This window comes from Lonchura striata, chromosome 2, assembly GCF_050655825.1.
Source record: "Lonchura striata isolate lonStrDom1 chromosome 2, ASM5065582v1, whole genome shotgun sequence".
NCBI classification, from domain to species: Eukaryota; Metazoa; Chordata; class Aves; order Passeriformes; family Estrildidae; genus Lonchura; species Lonchura striata.
The window spans coordinates 130,613,731-130,636,262 of NC_140704.1; the positions used below are offsets into that span (position 1 = coordinate 130,613,731).

General features: G+C 36.1%; 1 protein-coding gene across 2 annotated transcripts in view; it reads left to right on the forward strand.

Moving 5' to 3' along the window:
- The window catches only part of CPNE3 (copine 3), a 165,316-nt gene that overhangs the window by 136,727 nt on the left and 6,057 nt on the right, over positions 1–22,532 (forward strand). Inside the window, exons 19-20 of one of the 2 annotated variants that reach the window (XR_014952978.1) lie at positions 1–121; positions 1,840–22,532. The exon at positions 1,840–22,532 is cut by the window's right edge and continues 6,057 nt beyond it. The gene's annotated coding sequence lies outside the window, so the exon portion shown is untranslated. The other variant, XR_014952977.1, reaches the window with a different exon arrangement.

Consider the following 22,532-nt stretch of genomic DNA (forward strand, 5'->3'; position numbering starts at 1 on the left):
GAGATGTCCAGTGAAGGACTCTGGGCTGTGGACTGGGAGAAGGTGTTCCATGGTAACAATGAGACTTTGCAAACCCTTTCAAGTGAAATGTTCAGACCCTGAATTCAGATCCTGCAATAATGTGAGTAAAATATTTGGATTAATCACAAACATTTTAGCAATGTATTCCTAGATATCATATAAGAATATAATTTTTTAGCATCAAGTCCAATTAAGAAATGCATTATGGTAGAAAAATTTGGGGGAAGTTTGTGGATTGCACATAATAAAGACTAAGGTAGGAGAGAGGGAAGAAAAAGACACAAATAGGAGAATGAGGTTCCAATAATTAGCAACATGTGATTGGCACTTTGATGGAATTTAAAAATTCACATTAATTGGCCCAACTATGATGTTCTCTGCTCTCTTTGTTTACTTTTCTAGAAATAGTCTTTGTTCAGAAACAAGAGAGGTAAGAGCTAAGACACTTGTGTGAGTTGGGATTAATGATGTGTAAAGATTTCAAGACCAGACAAGCATTTTATTAGCTGAGTTGCACCTGGAAGTTCAGAAAGTTGAGGAAGTTTCGCTGGCAAAACTAGAAATCTTGGTGCTGCTCAGTGTCAGCTGTAATGAGGTTCCTGCCCCACTCCCACAGCTGTCTGTAACAAAGGACAGCAGATCTGCAGCATTTTATTTATTAAGCAATTATTCTTTGAGTATTTATATATTAGGTGCTTGTATGGGGTAGTGAAGAGACACTTCCCTCAGTTTTTCCCAGAGGTACAACTCTCTGCATTGGACTTTTGCAAAATGAAATCTAGGAAGTCTCCATCTTCCCTGTCTGGCTTTTTACAAGCAATCGCTTTCCTTGCTGATCCTTCAGCCCTGGAAGTGGTTGGACCTGTACAGAGCCTGACTATGCAGCTGAGAGATAGGAAATCTTATTAAAGCTTGGTACACAGGGGAGAACAGAAGAAGGTGATGTAGGATGTTTTCCAAAATTATCTACTCATTATGAAGGAATGCCTTGTTTATTCAGTCATGTTGCATGTAGCAGGATTTAAAATAAAATAGATTTAGATGTAGAAAAATTAATCAAATACATTAGAAATATAATGAAATGATTTAAATGTATTTAATAAGATTCTCCCTAGCAATTTCTGTATCTATGCCAGCCCTTCAAACCTGACTAACAAGCCAAAAAATAATTTAGGCACTGGTATATCTTTAGGAGCTCTTGAAACTGAAGTTGTCTGACTTCTGTTTTGGAAGACATTTATTGAAGTCATTTGTGTTAAGGTTTGGGGCAAGTCTTTTCTTCTTCAGTCCCAGATGATATTATCTGCATTTCTCTTTCTTGTTTATTTCCTGTAATTTCCTGTGAATTAGCACCAGGATATAATCTTCCAGTGCAGGAAACTGAATCCTTTCCTTTCACTCTTCTTCTTAAGTTTCTTGATTAATATCTGTGTACCTCAATTAGCATATTCCTGGCTTCAAGCTTCTTTCTTCTGTTACTGACTTCTGAGAAGAAACTGGTAAAATAATGTTATGAAAAATGTTTATGCATGGTTTTCTTACTGGATGCATAATTACTTTTTTCTCTACGCTTTACGTAAATATTAAACTTGAGATAGCAGATGGTAAAACTGGGAATAGGTTGCTCTGAATAACAATCCCTCCCCTCCACTCCTGTAATTTTAGGGGGAACCTCAGGGGGCCCTGCCTATTGCAGTTCCAAAGCAGAAACTGCATGTCAAGACACTGATTCCCATTAGCTACCAGTTTGTAACTATGATATGTTCAGTCTGTGAAAAGAAAATGCTTTAGAATAACATTAGTTAATACAACTTCTAGGATTTCACTTGTTTCTGCATTTGTAATTGGAAGCATGTGCTTTCATTCATCTCCATCCTCAGAATACTCTGCTGAGACCTTGGCCTTCTCTTTGACTGTCTTCCTCTGCTAGAATATGTAAGTGGTTTAGTCTTTTTTCTTGAGAAATCTTTGTTGAGAATAGAAATGTTTTGATCACTAGTATGGATTGGAAACAATAAATTCATCATCTTTATTTGTGTTGACAATGTCTGAAACCAATTCCAGGAGCAAAAAGCAAAAGACAAAGAGGTCTTTGATCCTTGTGAAGATTTAAACAGGCAATGGCTGTCACAACTTGATTTTTTTACTCATGAATTGTTCATCATGTGAAGATTTTAAATCTTGTATGGCAGCAAAATGACTGCTTGGATTGTTTTTTAACAGCTTAATAATGGATTGTTTTAAAAATATTTGGTCCTAATACCACTGTTAGTCTTTAGTCTTTAAATCTTTATTTTGAGGCCTTTCATTAGCTTGGAGGCAGTGTTCTACCCTACCTCATAACCTTCTGATGACACTGTCTAAGGGTTCAGTTCTGGTGATTTAGCAGAGAGTCCCCATGAATCTCCAGGATGCTAAAATCTGATTTATATGTGACAGACCCAGTTTGAAGCTTGTTTCTGCTTGTGATATTTCCAACCATATTTGCCCTTACTTGAAGAATGCCCTGGAGAACATGCTATTCTTTGGAAGTGTGTCACTATGCAACAAAACACCCCATGCCTTCTAGGCTAAGAAAAGACATACATTTACATTTCTACACCTCATCATGCTGCACTCCCCACAGACTGAAATCCTACTACCTGTTGCATGCTTTTTGCTGCAGGTTCTGACATCTCAGGCTGCAGTCAGGGCCTGGATCTTCTTCCTGCTCATTTCCCTCACTGCACATCCATTGATGTCACATTGAGCAATGGGTATGAGATAAAGGCCCCAACAGTGGCATTGTGGCCTCTTACACCTCAGTCCAGCGTTGAGGACTGCAGAATGAAACACTAGATTGATTCTTTTCTAACACAAGCTGAAAATCTATGTACTCAAAGTAAGCATTTAGTATCCTAGCCAAACTGACTTCTAGATGCTAGATAGGATTGAAGATGCACACTTGCTCCAAAAGAAATACTTCTAGGAATCTGAGTCAACAGTTCCTTTTGAGAAAATTATCTGACTCTTATCAAGTTATTTCTAACGCACAAATATGATGCTATCAAACCATTTGGGTGATTGTAAACTTTAAAACTATATTCCTTCTTATGCTGTTCCTTGTTTTTAAAAAATGGATTTTTTAACAGCATGGATTTTTAAAATAATAAGCAAGAGAGCAAGAAAATAATTATCTTTTACCTATTCCAAATCCATTATATATTTTTGGCACACTGACTGTTCACTATAGCTGGTTTATCTCAATATTTGTTCAAATCATTGAAACACAAGTGGGAAAGAGAGAGGAACTTTTACATCTGGAAGGAAACTAAACCAAACCACAAACCCCCCCACCTTAATGATGTCTTGGCTTGAGACTCAAACAATATACAGTACTTAATAGGATGGTGGACTCTAATTTAATTAGTTTCCTTTAAAACTAGAGATACTTCAAGGTCTGATTTCCCTGATGTAATATTCCATCAAATAGCCTGAAATACTTTTATGGCTATTGAAGAAATAGTAGCAAGTCAGGTTTGTGCAAGGCGTACATATGTTTTACTCTATGTGATGATCTTTATTTTCATGAAGTCTAAAAATTTATATAAAATTTAAAAATCCTTGTGTGCTAGATTATCAGCTTTTATCAGAATGTTTAGCAAAAAGGGGTGTAGTCACTGGTTTCAGATGGAGAAGCTGTAGCTATTACTGTATTGATTCATTCAAATGCACAAAGCAAGTCCTAATAATAACCATATTGCTATTTCTTTGGCATATTCAGAACCATGATTCAGGTTGGAAGGGTCCTCAAGAATTCTCTAGTCTATCCAACCTCCTACTCCAAGGACTGTCAGAGGGAAAAAGATGTTGTTTATCTTCAGTGTGAAGTTCCTTGTTTCAAGTTAACGCCTGTTGTCTCTCATGCTCGATCCATGCACCCTGATAAAGTAAAATGATTGCACAGGAACCTCACTCTCTGGGAGGATCTGAAAAGTTTACACCTAGAATAATCAACAGGTAGTGCTTGTGCTATGGTGTTGAACCTGCTAAGTTGTTGCACCCACATTTTTCAAGGCTGTAGTAGTCTCCTTGCTGTTCTTAGATGGAGCATCAAGCAGAGTTGACTTGACTGCAGTGAAGAGTGCTGAGGAAGCAGAATTTTTATGAGCTGAAGTTCCGTTGTTACTTTGAAATAATCAGATTAAGACTTCTTCGTGTATGTGACAAAACTTGCGTCCAGTTCACCAGCAAGAGGAGAAATGAGATTTTAGCCTCAACATTTTATTTTTAATTCTGTGAAGTGCCTACTGCTTCTTTCTGGGTTAAGCACTGTCTTGTAGAAGAAGGACATTATTCCATCCATTTTTGTTTGGAAAACACATCAAAATCCCTGAACAGTGAAGAATATTTCTAATACTGACAGTTTCCCATCTGTTTAACTGACTTGCTAAGAAGGCTTAGAAAATGAAACTAATTTACCAGAATTAAAGTAATTAAGTAATGAATGACAGTAAATTATGGATAAAATCAGGGAGCACTGCAAATCTAAGAAGAAAACAAACAGTTTTATTTTAAAATTAATTTATATTCAAAATGAGAAAACATTTTATTTTGCCAGCCTTTATAAATGTTTTATTTTGGGCATTTCTTCTCCTAGTTGAAAAAATTATGACATTTATATGTTGCCTGACATATACTCTGGCACTCATCTGATATCTTTTAGCATGGTCCAATTATTTCCAGTGATACGTCAGGGGCAAGTGAATGTGTTGCTTACATCCAAAGGCTAAACTAATGCTGCTTCATTAGGCACAAGCTCTATGCCCAGGGACACTCAAGGCAGTTAAGCATCTGGGCCAATTTAGATTTTTATGTTTTCAGAACTTTTGCCTTAAATATTTTGCATTTCTCCCCTCCCTTCTCCCTGTCTCATCAGAACATTCTTCTGTCTTTCAGTTCCAGAACAGGTGTTAGCATATGCAGAATATAGTTCATTGTGAATGGATCTCAAAAAAGTGAATTGAACACTGGAGGATATTCAGGGTAGTTTTCAAAGAAGACATATCTTCAACTATATGCAAAGCCTGTCTTGCTGAAATGCATGTTTTATCAAGACATAAAGATTTGTAGGCCAGCCTATGAAAGCTAGAGGCTTCACCACTATAATGCTATTTTTGTATAGGCCTGAATTAGCATGCACACACAAATTTCTTGAATGTGAGGGTGTGTATATGCAGAATGAGGGTGCAACTGCACTTAGAGGAGGCCTGCAGAAGGGATTTATATTCCTACACAATATGTCCAAAAGCATGGAGGGAAAATGTTACATTTGACAAAAATTAGCTCTGTGTGTGTGCATTTGTGTGCGTGTGTGCGTGTGCGTGCATGCGTGTGTGTGTGCATGTGCTGGCACAGGTACTGCTTGCATGCCTTGCCCTTTGTGTATTAGGAGTTCTGCTTCTATTTAAATTTGGTTTTGTTAAAATTGATTTAGTATCTCATAAGGGACTCAGTGCCTTCTTGGGATTCTATCCAGCCATTTTCTCCACAATTATCATGAAACTTTAACTCTTAAGGCAGTATACTAAGATGCTAAGATGCACAAGAGAGTTTTTATATACCACTCTTTTCACCAGAGATTGTTTTGTTTGCTTGAGTGTCCTACTTAAAGGAGGTAATGGGAGTTCTGAACTCAAATTAGAACTTCAATGCCCATGTGAGTATGGCTCTTTCAACTCTGTCTTTGCAGGAAATAATATCCCTCTTTTGGAGGGAAATTCTGTACATCTGGAATTCTTTTTTTCTTTTTTTTTTTTTTTTTCCTGTTTGGTACAGATTTTGCTCTTTTCAGAGCTATTCCAGGCCTTCTTAGCCCCACTTTGTTTATTATAATCCTTAAGTGTTTTAACTGGAGATAGCATAGAAGATGAAGAGTTCCTGAGTTCTGTAATTCCCTTTCTCATATATTTTCTCTCACATAGCATTAAATCAGCCCTTCATGGCAGACATATATCAGGACTTGCCAGACATTCTTAGGCTTCTAGAAAGAGGGAATTTTTTGCAGGGTGTTAATCTTAGGTAGTTTATTCACTGTTTCTACATGTAAAGTGAGAAGATAGTATCACATAATGTAGTTTGACAAGGCCTTGGAAATAGTCTCCAGAACCACTGACCAGTTTTCTGGATGAGCTTTGTCAGTGCCTGACCATCCTTTGGTGAATAAATTTGTCCTACTATGTTATTTAAATCTGCATCTTGAAGCAATTTCCTCTTGTCCATTCAATGTTATGTCAAAGACAAATTTCTTCTTCTGTGTTATTTGTGGCTTAAATAATAATTAATTATTGTGTGTTACTTTTTAATTATCTTTCTACAGAAATAACATGCAAATTAAATTTTCTGATTCAGAAAAAAACATTTGAAATAGGTCATAATGGAATAAGTAAACTAAAAGAACAAAAATATATAGCATAACAGCTCTATTGCTGTAGAAATTTTATAATGAGATATGGAGTAGGCAAATGTGACTTACTTATATAATTAGTAATTTAAAGTATTTATTATAATTAAAATTGTAGGAATTATGTGGATAGTAATCAGTTTTCATTGCAGTCTTTGCACATTTCAGTGCTATAATTAGACTGTGGCATCTGTCATTGCTGATTAATTTGTAGACAGCTCTATCTTCCCATTAAGATTTAATGTGTACCAAGGCAAAATTATCATTATCTAAAAATACAAAATAAAAAGTGGTAGCTGTTTAGGGATATTAGCTTTTTCACTTTATCATCTTGGAATCAAGAACATCCCGTGGGGTCTGTACCATTCTCTGTGAGCAGCACTGAGTGGAAGGAGACAAAGCAGCTCTTTTTGGGCTTAAAAAATAACAGCCTTTTTTTTTTTTAAGCCTTTCACTAGACTCTTGCACATTTTGGGTTCATGAGTCCATGAAATGCTGTTCTAATGGCAGGAAGAGAAGAGCTTTATGCTATCAGGCTGTAAAGAGTGATAGTATCATCTAAATTGCAAAATATTTAAATACCTCTGGTGAGCCTGTTGTGTTCTATAAAAACTTGAGTTTGGCTTCAGTTGTACAAGGATTTACTTTATTTTACCTGTATTTGCTTGTTTGGCAGTAGTCTTGAAAAGCTTTTAGCCATAAGTGAATGACAGCTATTATGTCCCTGGTGAGTTCACTCAGCTCCTGCAATGCCAGAATGTCACGCTTCCTTATTTTTTGCAGCCACACGCAACGTACCTTAGCAGAACTATGAATGCTGCTGATTGATGATCTGGATAGGTTTGCCTCAGCTTCTGTGTTGCTTCGCTTGTGTTCTCTGCTTGGACTGTACTTAAGGATGTGCTGTATTTAACAGCAAAAGCAGTTTATGAAGTAATTTATGAAACAGTTTCTCATACTTCTTCTTCTGATCCCTCTGTAAGATTTCACAGCCTCCTTGGCTGTGCTGGCAGGTTTTTTCTGCCGTCAGTAAAAACTGAATCACTAGGCTGATCTAAGCTAAAAGACAACCTTCTGAAAAAAAGCACAGAAAGCAACATATGGGCAGAAACGGGGATGAGATCAAGAAAGATGGGGATTTTTGACCTGTTTCTTTGCCAAGAGTAGCATGTTGAGACTGTATGAATACAGTCTAGGCTGTTATGAGATAAGTCACAGGGAAATCAGATATGAAAAGCCACCAAACCAGGATATACTTTGCAGGTGCCATTTCAGGACTGGACATCAACCCACACCTGAGCTTCCAGGAGATTTGCTCGGTTGTGGAGCACTTATTTGGACTAATTCTGCTTTCAGTTTCTTAATCCACCTGTGTTACTGTGCAAAATTTTCATTTTGGGGCTGGGGGTATTTCTATTGAGAAACACTAAAGAAATAGGACAACTTTTCAAAACTGACATGTATCCTAGAAGGCAAATACATTTATTCACTGCTCTAATACTCATAAAAGTCTGCAATGCTATTTAGGAGAAGACAATCTCTTCCAATACACATTGCAAGTAAGTTTAACACTGCTTAAAATGGCAACCATGATAAAGTAGTGTGCAAGTCAGCGTGTGTCATGTCAATAATATTTTTACATATTCAATTACTTGACAATATTTTATTGAGAAAAAACCTCTCATGATGGTAAAATCTGTGCTACTAATGAATCTAGTGTTAACAAAAATATAGCTGGCTGTATTATCACGTCTTTAGTCCTGCACACATATAGATGTATGTTTTGTATACATGTGTGCTTTGTATGAAATGCTTTAATGTGATATGGTCTTGTAAAACAACATAAGTACACAGAATTCTGTCCTTGCAAGAAAAATAGAAGTCTTAGATTGTCAATATTTGTAAACATGAAGAATCTCAAGCATAGCACCTCATTAATGCAGTGATTTCATTTATTATGCCAAAGCTCACTTGTTTGCATGTGCAATGAGTTACTTTTCTGTTTTCTGGATGAGATAAATATCATGTAAATCACTTTTTTTTTTTTCTATAGATATAAAGTGATCCAAAAATTTTAAACTGAAGATTTTTATTTTCTAATTAAAAATAGGATTTAAGGTATATTAAGCAAAGAGATTGCATTATGCTAAAAATGTGAAATAAGTTTCACATTGCTGTGACTGACTAGTGTACTGAATGTATCATAACCATATTTCTACATGAAAAGCAGGTCGCAATCAGCAGTAAGAATAAAGATTAAATTAATAGAAGAAGAGACATCTAAACATTTATACCTAAGCCCAGCAAGGAGACTAGTGAGAAATCCAAGAGAGGAAGGTAGACAGGTAAGGTGGGTATGAAGTTGTAGCAACTGCTGTTAGGCATATATGCTGTTATTTTCCAGCAATCTCCAGTCATATTCAGAATTATTCTAAATCTGATCTAAGGATGCTTCCAAGAGAATTCTAAAAAATAAGTCTGATATGTAGTAAAAATAAATGTGTTTTCCAGTCTTGCATGTTCATATTCTTGCAAACTTCTCTTTTTGTTTTCAGAAGCACTTTCAACTGATCCTTGTTGTAGTGGGTTTAGTTCTATCCAAATGCCTGCACTCCCACTAGAATAATTTACTCCTTTTCTGCTGCAAGATAGGACTAGAAGAGCAAAGCAGGCTCAAAACTTTAAAGGGTATAAAGAAAACTTTATTAAGAGAACTAAAAGAATAATAATCAGAATAAAACCGTTAGAACACTTCTCGTCCCCATACCCTCTTTCCTTTCCCACTGACAATGTAGAGACAAAACCTGGGATTTTCTGTCAGTTTGCCACCTCTAAAATAGTTTTTCATCAGTTCTTGCAGGGAAAGGAGTCTCTCTTGCCGTGCCATGGAGACTTCTTCACAAGAAACCGTTCTTTGGTGACTTTTAATTTCCACAAACAGCAGCCGCCCAGAAATCTGCAATCATGAAATTCCTCCTATATTTTCCAGCTTTGTCACAGCTGAATTCATGGGCCATGAGTCCCAAGAATTAAATGCGCTTCTTCCCAGACTCTCATAAATAGCAAAATGCAGATTAAAACAGCAGCAACAAGGGAATTAGATACACATGTGAATTCATCCTGTTCACACTCTGGAAATTCTTTGTACAGTAGACTAATTTTGATTATTTTCCTATGTGTAAATATATTAAAAACATGTTAGAACAGCTGTCCAGGCACATGCAGGTTAAACTGACTGCTAATATCAATCCTCTCTCTGTCCATTTGTTAGGATACTTAGGAAAAATTGTGAGCAGTTTGCTTGGAAGGATGTCTTGTACTAAGAAATGCAACTTTATGTCCAAATTTATTTTCTTTTTTAGGTGTCCATGAGTTGTAGTTTAGGGATGTTATTTCCCAAATTATTGTTGCCACTGAAACCATGTGCTGTTCCCTTGGTCTCCCTCTCCCTTCCCTGTGGTGGACTGGAGAGGAGAATTGGAAACACAAAAGGTAAAAATCATAGATTGGGATAAGAAGAGTTTACTGGAAACAGCAATGAGGTAAGAAAATTAACCATAACAGCTACAATATCAATAACAAAGTGCACAAGAGAGGCAAAGGCTTCCAATGTGGCTGCTCAGAACTGACATTACCCAGTCTCTCCCTCCCCCACCCTTACCCAACTGGAAGAAGCCCCTTCTCCACAGACATTATTTATTATTCACCTGGCTACTGCAAAGATTAACCCTGTCCCTACTGGAACCAGGACACCATAAAAACACAAATCCTTTCTGTGTGCTACGTCAGATTCCAAGGAAACTCCAGCATGACATGCATACCTCTCCTATGGATCACGCTTCAGTTATTGCTACCATGTTGTGTAGATTTTATCCAGAACCCTCATACTGAAGATATGTGTGAATTACACTTTCTGCTAAAATCTGTCAGTCCTCCTGGCATCAGAAAATCTAGATAACAAAAGACTGGGAATGGGGAAAGTGAATTTTACTAGGAAATAGCCTCGCCAGTGCAATGTATATTGCAGATATAATTGCAATATACAACTATATTGTCCAGCAGAAAAGCAAATATTCTCTCTGCTGAAGTGGAATTCCTGTTTGATTTTTTTAAAAATTTTAATATGAACTGTTACATGACAAATCTGACCACAAAAATTTGTGGGAATTACACTGTTGGGAAATTTGTAATATAGCTATCTATGAGACTTTCTTTCTATTAGTTGTTTTTCAGCTTAGAAGATACAGAATGTAGTCTGCCTAATGTGACCCAAGGTTACAATTACCACAGGAATACATGGCACAAAAGATGGTATGAGAGTAGCTGTGCAATTCAGCATGATACTAGCAAAAAACTGGAATTCTAAATAACTTTTTTTGGTTCATCTGAGAAAATAAAAAACACCCCATGCATTAATTAACGCCATGTTTAGAGGCATGCCAACAGCTCTTCAACCAACTCACTTTTCATAAAGTAGTCCCATGGTCTTTCAGATAATTAGTGGGGGGAATTGGGGATAAGAAGCGACTAACAGCTACACAACAAACATACATCCTCATCAGTTTTATTCTTTTATCATTTGCATGGTGATAAGTTGTTTTATTTTCCTTAAGTAAAAAGAAAAAAAAAGGAAAAAATTAAAAATCCACAAAAAGCCCACATCAAAACAACAAACCAGCCAATCAAAAAAACCTCACAACAGAAACTGTAAGCACAAAATTATTCTTCTTAGTAATGTATGCCTCTTATGGCACAGATATCTTTATTTTGGTCCAACACACTTGTTATTTTCACTGCCTTTGAGGAGTCCCTCATATAGAGAGCCAGAGCAGCCACAGATATTTACTAATCATTATACAGGATGTGATAGGTCTGTTGGCATAAAAATCAGGCAGATTGAAAATAATTGTATAGCATATTTATGAAATTTGCAGTCTAGACTGATTTAGTTCATACACTAATTCCCATTCACATATTTCATGCAGAGCTTGCCTATTTGATTCTACTTTTGCTGAAAAAAAAGGTTACTTGATGTTTTGCCAGGGGAGGCATCAAATTTGCAATGTTTTCAAGAGCAATTCCTCAGTCTTGACTACAAAATTTTGAATTTTCCTTATTAACAAGCTTCTCAGATGGGAAAAAAGATATAATTCAATGTTGTGTTTATGATAGTTATTGCAGCATGCAGTTTTCAGATATTTGTAGAGCAAAGAAAACTAAAATCCACAACTGTGCCTGGTACCTTTAAACTACTTTCTTGTGAATTCCTAACAATGTAACTGTATTGGAGAGTAGATTGATACTTGAGCTAAATTCCTGCAACTACTCTAACTAGCAGAGTTTTCGTTTTATAAAGTGGAAAAAAAAAGTGTCTCTTGGTATTTGGTATCCATACAGGCTCTGCTTTTCTACCACAAACTGAGAAAATATATAGTATCACATGTATCCAAAAGTAAATGCTTTGGAAACTATATGAATTTTAAACTGTGTCTGAATATTTACTGGTTGCAATAACCTTTTAATTTGGAACATCTCAGGACCTTTTTTTTCCCCCAATAATTCCAATAAAAGTTTATTCAAGGTAGGATCTAGATAAAATAATTCATCTATGGGCACATTAAGATGTTTTTGAAATCAGTTGAAAGCATATGAAACTTTTTGTTTGTTAGTTAGTTGTTTGTTTTTTTTTTTCTTTAAGTAAAAGGTATAGATCTTAATTTCCCTTTTCTCTTTCAATAAAATATGCTCTTTTCTGGGACTATTTTAATATATAACGTATTTGATATTGTGTTATGAATTTTTTTATTAGGAGCATAGCTTTTTTATTTTAGTAGTTAAATAAATTTACTTATCTTAATAATGTATACAGATTGTGCTTGTCTGTTTATTATATTATAAAGTGCTACCCCTTTTGAGAGATAATTACAAAAAAGGTATCTGTAAAACAGATGAGATTGCTCAGTGTTTTTTGTTAGGCTGACTGGAGAAATGAGGAACAAGAAAATGTTTCTGGGAAACTCAAAAATTTCTTTCAGAATCAACTATAATGGCAGCATCTTCCCTCCCTTTTAGGCTTAGAACTGCTATCTAGTAGTTCCTTTGTAACATCCATCGCTGGTTTTCAGTTTTTTTCCATTGCTTTCTCAAGGTTATTTCACTGCACACCTGCTGGGAGTGTATGGCATAGAACAACTGTGGAATTGTACTGCTGACAGCTGACAGTCTTCTGTGTATTTGTACCCTAGCCTGACACCACAATTTTTTCATGGTTTATAGATGTCCACAGATGAGACTAACACTTTCTGTACACACTTGAATGAGAGATGAATACTGTTTGTTCTGAACTCTTTAGTGCCCTGTAAAGGCTGTTTTTTAAAGACTTTTGTCAACTACTTAATATTCTTATGGGAACTCCAGTCTTAAGATAGTAGTTTTATTTCCTCTGGAAAAACAAACTTTTAAAAACAGTACAAGTAAGGAGCTAAGTAAAAGTTTACTCAACTTTATCCTAAAGTGTTCTAGCAAGAAAATAATTACTTGCCAAGAATTACTGAAGCACATCTCAAAAGGCAATAAAAATCCTTTTGATCTTTTTCTTTCTTTTTTTTTTTTTTTTTAGTGGAATGTTCTTTTTTTCCTTTTCTTGATGTTCTTGAGGGATATTACAAAGGAAGAACATAAGATATTATCAGGTCCAGCTTTACTACTGAGCAGCTGGAGGAGACAAAGATGAGTAGCTAGTGGTAAATTCATTTTCTGCATGAGCAGAAACATCTGTTCATTGCTGAGATGTTCATTTGTCCAACCTTTCAAAAACTTTGGTTATACATGCCCACTTCTCAGCATGATGCTGAATTTCTGTGTTGGAGGGAAAGATTAAAGTGTGGCTGCTTTTATTTATTGAATTTTGTTTGTAAAAATGTGACCTGTATAGAAAGAACATAGCAGATGAGAAAGTACATGTACATCAGTCTAGTCACATCATATTTTGCACCTCTGTTGTAACCCTTGACAAGCATTACTTTGCATGTGGTCTACTAAGTGGTGTTAACTTCTACCTCTGTTTTTTTTCCCCTTCTTTCCTACATAGTGCACTACTGTCTTATACATAAGAATAATAAGTAATTTTCCTTTAAAGTCAGATTTTTCAAAGAGGAAAAATTTTATTAATTTTTCAACCTAGTGATATTCTTGTATTCTTCACATACAGAAAACAAAAATGGATACTTGGGAGTGTATTTCTGAGATTCAGTAGTGAGTCTGGACTAAAAGGAACATTAAAATTTGAATTAACATATCAGTGAAGAAAAGATGCTTCAGGAATATATTATGCTCAGCACTTAGTGTACAAGTGTGCCTGCTATAAAGATGTGTTGGAGATAAATTCTGAAAATATTCTGTACCATTTACAATTAAGACTTATTTTTAATAAATATTTCTGTTAGTTGCTAATCAAAAATATAGTATGCTTTTGAGTAATTGAACCTCAGGCAAACATCTAATTACTCTCTGTAAGATACCTCTAGAAATTTTTGCCAAAATTTTCACTTTTGTTTAGAAAATATGGTAAAAAAACTTCATGTGAAGGTATCCTTTTAATTTTTATTTCAATTACTCTTCAGACTGCTGTCTAAAAATCTGTTTTGGTGAATCACTGTTCATAGATGCTGATTATTCTGTCTTAAAAGTTAACTGTGATTCTTATTTTTTAAATTAAAAAGTACATTTTATAGAAGTATTGCCTTTGATATCTTAATTTAATGATGAATTATTTCTAGTTCTGCTCCCTTTATTTATTTATTTTTTAAATTTAGGTCCACTCGTGTTTTCTCAAAGAAACAGCACTCTATAAAACAAAAGTGAAAAGAAGATTGTTGGTATTATACAGCTACAGTTTGGGTGAAAAAAAAATCCCTACATTTTTAGGCCATTGATCAAATTATACCCTGATTTACAGATTCACAACCTTCCAAGGAGAGCTACAAATCTTGCTGAGTGTGATTCTCTTATAAAATTTCAAGGTGTGAAATAGCTGTATTAACACATTTTAAATTACATTAACACATTTTAAATTATCACAGTATTTGCTTTCTCAAATGTATTTGATTTTATTATTTTATTTTATATTTTATAATTTTAATTAGAGACGGTTAGTGACATGCTTTATCTGTTTCTTTCTCTACCTTACTCTTGTTAATGCTGACCGAGACTGGGATTCAAACCTGTGAAATAATTCTCATTTTTTCCTTTGGAAGGAATTTGTCTTATGTGTATTAGAGGGATTATTGCAAGTGCATCTGAAGGCAAAATCTGGCACAGAGTCTTAAGCTTGTTTGCATCAGGCTGAGCTGCAGAGTGCTGTATAGGGAACTGTTCATAGTAGTAGGCAAATATTGTAATTGCTAGATTATAGACAAGAGCCCTGGAACAACAGCACTGAACAAAGCAGTCTTGAACTTTGCATAATTAGATTCTCCTGCTACTAAATTCAGACTTTGAGGTAGTGTGTGATTGTTTCCTTCTAGGGTTGTTGAAGTTAGAATGCAAGGTCTTAATTATGTGCAAACTGCACCCAACTTAAGACTAATTTGCTACTGCTTATTTTGGGAAAGTCTCTTCCCTGTCTTATGGAAGCAAAACATCCAGATTTCCTGTCCAAACATTTCCTCTTCCTACAAATTTCTGTATGATCATATGAACATTTTTTTTTTTAAGTACTGTTGTGTTCTGCCTTTGATTTCTAAAATGCGTGTATGCAGCATATAGAATTACTGCAACAAATGTATGACCAGCATAGTATCTCACTTAATATATCACTATATGACACATGAGAAAGGATGGAGATCAGCCCTGGAATCCTAAGAGGGGCATTCTTTGAAAGCTGTACTTCAAATATCCCAAAAAGCAGTTTGAATGTTAGTGCTGTTATTTTTTTCATGCATAATTCAGTTAGTTCCCTACAACAGACTTGTCAAAGGTCTATTTTGGTCCTCATATTGTGAAAAAACTCTGTCACAACACAGGTCAAGATTAAGGGAAAACCAGTAAACTAAACCCCACAGTTAACCTGGTGGGGGATGCTGCAACAACCTACAGAAGTGTGAGGAAAGGAAAAAAAAACCTTCTAAGGTGCTTAGATAGAGCCAGGAAATGCTAATTCACTAATTTGAAATCCCAGATTAAATGTGAAAATGAGAAATCACACTTAATATGTCAAACAAATAGTCCACCAGAAGGCCTGAAGAGCTGCAAGTGTCATCAAGTTATACTTTCAAAGGGTTTGGAGGTTTTTGCTGTAGAAGGTATATAGGCATTTGATTCCAGGAAAGGTTTCAAGGCTGTGAATCTGAAGACTGCTCTTAAATAGACATACATGCATTAATCCTTTCTTTCTGGAGATAATTTAAAGATAGAAAAAAATAAGTGATTTCTCTTATGTAGTCCTCTTGTGATGCATCTGCAAAGAGAGATTTCTGAAATTATTTTCTGTCTTTCTTCCATCCTGTATCTTACATGATATTTTGGGATGTAATACTCTTGATTGTGTTTTTGGAGCTGCTTTTTCACAGCATCTAAATCTTTTGACTGCAGTGAATGAAGCTTTTTAACCCAATTCTGTTCAGCTGACCCTGGCCCAACACCAGGAGTCCAGTATCTTGGGAGTTCCCATGCTTGTGAGTTTTCTCTCCCTCATCTCCTCCCTTCACCTGGGCTTTCTAGCTGATTTCAGGTTAATGTCTTTGGTGTCCCACTGATGGTGCCACACAGCCCAGTGGATAAGTGTGTTTTAAGTCTACTGAATGAAGACTTGAAAGGCAGACTCAGACATCATCACGTAGGGTGGAGAGTGGCTTGGCAGTCTGCACCATTCACCAACAGTAAAAAGATTTGCTACCCTGGGGCTTCTTAAAGTAGTATTGCAGCATGCAATGAAGATAGAGCTGGGAATTTTTATTATTACAACTTCCACTAAGTGCGAGCCAGAGCCAGCAGTGCAGCCTGGCCAGCAGTTCAACCTGGGTGAGTTGTTCAGTGGCTTGGTCTCCACCCTGAAGAATCTTTGAATGTTGGAAAAAGCCAGGGGCTTCATAAAATTGGGAAATCTGGCTGGACAGAAACACACATCCAGTCAATATGATTAATGCAACGTTCTCCCCTTATTCAAGAGAAGATGGCAGTTTTTATACACTTCTACATAGTTTACATTTTACAAAGGCACTCTGGTTGGCAAGTTAACATTGTTTACCTTTGCCTTAAGGTGGCTTAAACCTTACACTATAAACCTATATTACTTCATACTCAAACAGCCCAGTGCTTCCCATCACACCTTAATACAATTCCTAGCTGCGCCACAAGCTCTTAATTTTTAACTGCGTCAGAGGCTGGAAGGCCTCACAAGGCCCAAATCTGAGGCCTTGACTGGAGTAGCTCAAATCTCATTCCAAACATAAATCATGACCTCTGTCTCTCAGAAATTCTGTAACAGAGGAATGGGCATAAGGCCTATGATAGTTATGGTTTGCAAGTTTAAAATTAAATAAATTAAAAAAAAATAAGAAGGTGTGGCTATTCTCCTTCTCCCAAGTCTTTGGGAATTCTGTCATCTTCAATAATATTCTGAATTACATCACTGTATCTTCAGATCCAATGACATAAGTGTATATCTGAGGATGTCTAAGTAGTCCAAATGCAGGAGATGGAAAAAATTATAGAATTAAAGCATCATTTAGGCTGAGATAGACCCATAAGATCATTGGATCTAACGATTAATGCATAAACCACGGCCTTTAGTGTCACCTCTACATGTCTTTTAAATACCGCAAGAGTTAGTGACCCAACCCCTTTCCGATGCTTGACAACTGAAGAAAATTTTCCCAATATCCAATTTGAACCTCTCCTGTGACAACTCGAGTTGATTTCTTCTTGTCCTGTCACTTGTTGCTTGTGAGGAGCTGACCTCCACTTGGTTGCAGCATCCTTTCAGGGAGTTTTAGAGGGCAATAAGGTCACCCCTGAGTCTCCTCAAGGCTAAACACCCGCAGCTCCCTCAGCTGCTCCTCATAAGATTTGTGCTCCAGATCATTCACCAGCTTTGTTGCCCTTCTCTGGACACACTCCAACACCTCAATGCCTTTCTTGTAGTGAGGGGCCCAGAACTGAACACAGGATTTGAGGTGCAGCCTGTACCTGTGCTGAGTACAGGGGAATGATCTCTGCCCCAGTACTGCTGGCCACACTGTTTTTCATCAAGTGAAAAAACCTTCATTTATATGCTAAGGTCCCAGTTAAGCTAATGTCCTGTAGCTTGACCAAGAAAAACCCAAGCTTGCACCTATGAATTTACTAGTTTTTTACAACTGTGTGGAGTTGATTATTGCAATGGGAAGACCCTAAGGTAGGAATGTCAGGGTAGAAAAGTTTCTTAAAACCTACAACTTCAGTCTCCTACAAGGAAGTCTCCTACAACTTCAGTCTCCTACAAAGCTTTAAAATCTGGTGTGACTTTGGCCCTTTTAATATTCTAAGATGTATTTGCAGGTACAGAGAACACAGCATCAAAACTATTCTCAATTTTTATTCCTAATGAGCATTCAGTATGCATTATATATTTAGCATTAATCAGCCCAGTCAATAGCCTTGAGCTAACATATCTCGGAAGGAGATGACTGTCGGACAGAATTAATTCCTTTATGGAAATTTATTATTTGGAATGTAATCTATTCTAGTATTTACAGTTATGGAATTTTGTAGTTGTCATAGGAAGTCAATCCCTTTCCTTTCAGGAAGATATTCAATAAATGGCAGCATTCCAGGCACTGTTACTTATTTCCTTACAAGAGAAAAAGAGTATCAGCAGTGATGACTTTGTCTGAGATTCAGACAGAAGAAATATATTTGCACGTATTTTGAAGCAGAAGCCTTGACTCTTCCTGATGCATTGAAAGATCTCTTTGAAATGTATTCTGAATAATCTATTAAATCGTTGTACATCTTGTGTGGTTCAGTATACAAGTGAACAGAAGATGAATAAGCTAAAAAGTGTATAGGCATATTAAATACAGGGTATAATAAATAAATAAGGGCATACATAATTTGTTTATTGTTTGGTGGATTATCTTGTTAGATGGAAGAGGAACTGGGGAAGTATCAATGCTATTTTTTTCTTCTGATTTTATCTGACGAATATAAATTATCCTAATGACAATGCTCAAATACTGAAAAAAAATCCACACCAGTCTTCTTAATCAAACCAAATTCAAAGTTTTACACTGAAAAGAATAAACATAACATAAAGACAATGCTTTAATAAAATTTCTTAAACTGAGAAAGGGAGAGCAGCTTATTGGAGATGAAGGCAGAAACCAGTCACATATTATGCAAGAGTGGAAGAAAGGTTTCCACATTACAGGGAAAATGTTTACACAGCCTTTTTTTCATAAAATACCCCCAAGTTTGGTTGTTGTTTTTGAAATGCCGTATGTGAAAAAAAACCATGAAAAGGACAGATCACAATTCAGTTAAAGCCACTAGAATTTTAGGAATAAAAGGTATAGGAAATGTAATGAATCTGAAAGACTAGAAAGAATGCATTTAGGAAACTGACTCTGTGCCTTTTATTTCAAGTTGCCTCTTGTGTTTTGCCAGTTTTTAAAATATTGACACATTTTCTCAAAAGCAGTGTCAAAGGTAGCAGTGAAACAGTTTCATAAGGACGACAGCTTTATTAAACAGCATTCTCCAGAGTAGGACACTAACAGCTGGTTTATATTCATCACTGCAATTTACAGACACTAGTTGAGTGCTATGTCAACAAAATCAACTTTTCAACTTTTTCAGAAAAAGGTTTTTGAACTGGTTTAAGTCCTTTTTGTTAGCTGGAAAATCACGGTTTTGCACTATGTAAGTCTGTGCACAGCTGTAGAAATTACTTCCTTTAAACAAATATCTATATTGCTATCTGTTTAATCAAAATGAAATAGATGTAGTCAAATGATCTCCTAGTCTACAATGATGCTTCCCAAATGCTGGAAAGTTAAATTAGACTTTCAGAAAAAAGATATGTTTGTTATAGCATAAAATCTGTGCTGTTAGAAGTTTTGTCTTGAGACTTTTTAAAAGATAATGCTTACTACCAAGTGGAATACAGAGGGTTAACCCGGGGTCTTTTAAGTGGACTTGAATGTAAGTCCAAGTTTAAGAGACATAAGCAATTCTAAATTTAAATGTGAATCTATACAGCAATTTATGTTAAACTATTGCCACTTTTGCAAACTACTTGGAAACTTCTTTGCCTTCTCACTTTTGTTCCCATATTCCTTGCATGTGCAGCCCTTTGAGCAGTTTCCCTACTGGGATCTCTGTCTTTAATTTTTTTTAAGTGCAGCTGACATTTGTACTTGCATGTTAACTGTGATGATGTAATATGACAGGCAGCAAAGTCTTCAGCTCTGGATATTGAATTGTAGATCTTTACTCATGTTATTACTGATCCATTTCCCATGTACACAGCATCACACTTGATGCAACTGTACAGGAAAACTCCTGGTACTAGAATGACATAGAGTTAAATAGAGTCAAATTTATATTTAATAAATTAAATTCTCATTCTTTCTGATAGCATATGGAGAATCCTCATCTCATATAAAAGTGACAAAGTTTGCTTTTCTCCCAAGTGAATCTTGCCTTAGCAGAGGTGTTAATGTGATTTTGTTATGCAAACTTAATACATTTGCTGTGGATGTATCACGGAATGTGTGTATATTTCCCAGTGCACACCATTTATGCTGTGGTATTTGTAAAAGGAGGCTCTTTATTTACTAGCCATTAGAGGCCCCAGTCAGATATAAGCATTTAATTTGGCTTAGCTTGAGACAATATCTACACCAGAGTTTGTTGAGTATAAAGCTGCAAAACAGAGCTGCTCTGCTCAGCAGATTGTGAATCTTACATGTGCAGAAAACACTTATGACTTTAATTGTGTAATTAAATTTCAGAGAAAGAGCCCTTTACAAGAGTGAAAACCAAACATTTCTGACATCCAGACTCTAACTGCTGCTAGCAGCTTTTCTTGTTTGCATGTTAGTGACAACTTCCAAATGTTGATGTTTGTATTCACTCACTTATCCCTGTTTACCCACTTTCCCACCTTTCTTATCTTTCACATACCAAATATTTCACTTTCTAGCCAAAAGGACACAAAACTATTGCAATACAGAGACAAGATCACTTCCAAGCACTTTATGTATTTATTTTTTGAATGGAATGTATAGTCATTTTGTAGAGGCTCACTGTTAATTCTCAGGCTTCTTCCTTGCTGATTTTCTGCTCTGATTTTAGTCCCTGTAACTAGTAGTGATGTCCTCCAGTTTTCTCATATTCATAGTTATTTCTCCAAGCCACTTGGAGCAAACAGCCATGAGAAGAGACGAGGTGTGATATGACTCTGGACACTCAGGATTTGACAGTGCACTGTTTTGGCAGAAAAGATTTCCATAACAGACTGTCTCTTGGCTATCCATGCCAAACTGGCTTCAACCATTTGCAGTTGGTGGTAGATCACAACTTTTAAAGCACACTGTGTCATGTTTAACCTGCGGTGTTTTGGGAGGGGAATCGAAAACCATGCTGCACAAATCTGACTACTGAAGAAGAAACACAAGGCCATTTTTGAAATCTGGGATCCTTGTATGTGGATAAGGGGAGGGAATGAAAAAGTTTATTTTAGTCTAATTTTTGTAAATGACAATGTGTGTCTAAGGCAACAATGTGCACCCAGATCTGAAAAGCCAGCTGCATCCAGGGCTGCATCAAAAGGACTATGACCAGTAGTTCAAGGGCAGTGATTCTGCCCTTCCACTGTGTTCTTCTTAGATCCCATCTGGAATACCACATCCATCTCTGGGGTTCTTAGTATGGGAAAGAAAAACATCTGTTTCAGCATGACCAGAGGAGGACAAAAAGAAGATCCAAAGGATGGAGCACCTCTCCTATGAGGAAAGGCTGAGATTTGGAGTTGTTCAGCCTGGAAAAGAAAAGTGTCTGGGTGGTCTTTGAGTACTTAAAGGGGGCTATAAGAAAGATGGAGAAAAACTTTTTAATGGGGCCTATTGCTGTAAGGCAACTGGTAACAGTTTTAAATTAATAGAAGGTAAATTCAAACAAGAAAGAAATATTTTAGAACCAAAATAAACATTGAGATGGGAGCTATACCACTATACTTATATCAGAACTGTTGGCATATATTTTATTATTACAAATTGCAAAACTCTGATGAAAGCACCGTACTGAAGGCTAAATTAAATCCTGACATGTCTATAATGTCAATGGATGATAGTTTCCCTACCATTAATGACTTTATGTCAGTGTTTAATTTAAAAGATATCTTAGAAATACTGCTGCCTCTTTCTGAGGCATCTATAACTTCTGTTCAGCATGCTGCAACCTTTTTTTTTTCCTGTGCGGTTATTTCATTTTTCATGTATGTGCAAATAGCTTCCTCTGGTGTATCTATACCAAGTGAAACACAAATGGTATTGGCACCACTGGGTCTAATTAATCTTCTTTTTTCTCTCTTTTAAAGAAGATGAAGAGCAGTAATATAAGAAATAAATAAAGTGGGAACAGATTTATTTCCCAAGTGAGAGCAAATAGACTGTCTCTCTAAGGGAGGAGCTAGTTTGGTCTGTGGTTTGTAAAACCAGGCAAGGTACTGGACATGGCCAAAATAAAAATGAGGGAGAGGGGATATAATAGAAGAGCCAGGCTGGGTATATAATTACCCAATTAAATTTCTTTATTTCTGTTTAGTTGGTGCCTCTTTTTAGATTCATCTTCAGATTATACAGGATAAAGAAGCCACAGTTATACAATGCCAATAGAAAAAAAAGCAGAAGGGAGTGAAGGTTTAAGAAAATCTGTGGAGGTTAAATTTGCCAAAGAGAAACTTTAAATCTCCTTTTTAGTGGCCTATTGTCTTAGAAGCCTGTGGGAAACAATAAGGAGAAAAACAATAGATAAACTTGCATCATGATCACTTTAGGGCTTGAATTAAAATCCATCATTTTGGTGT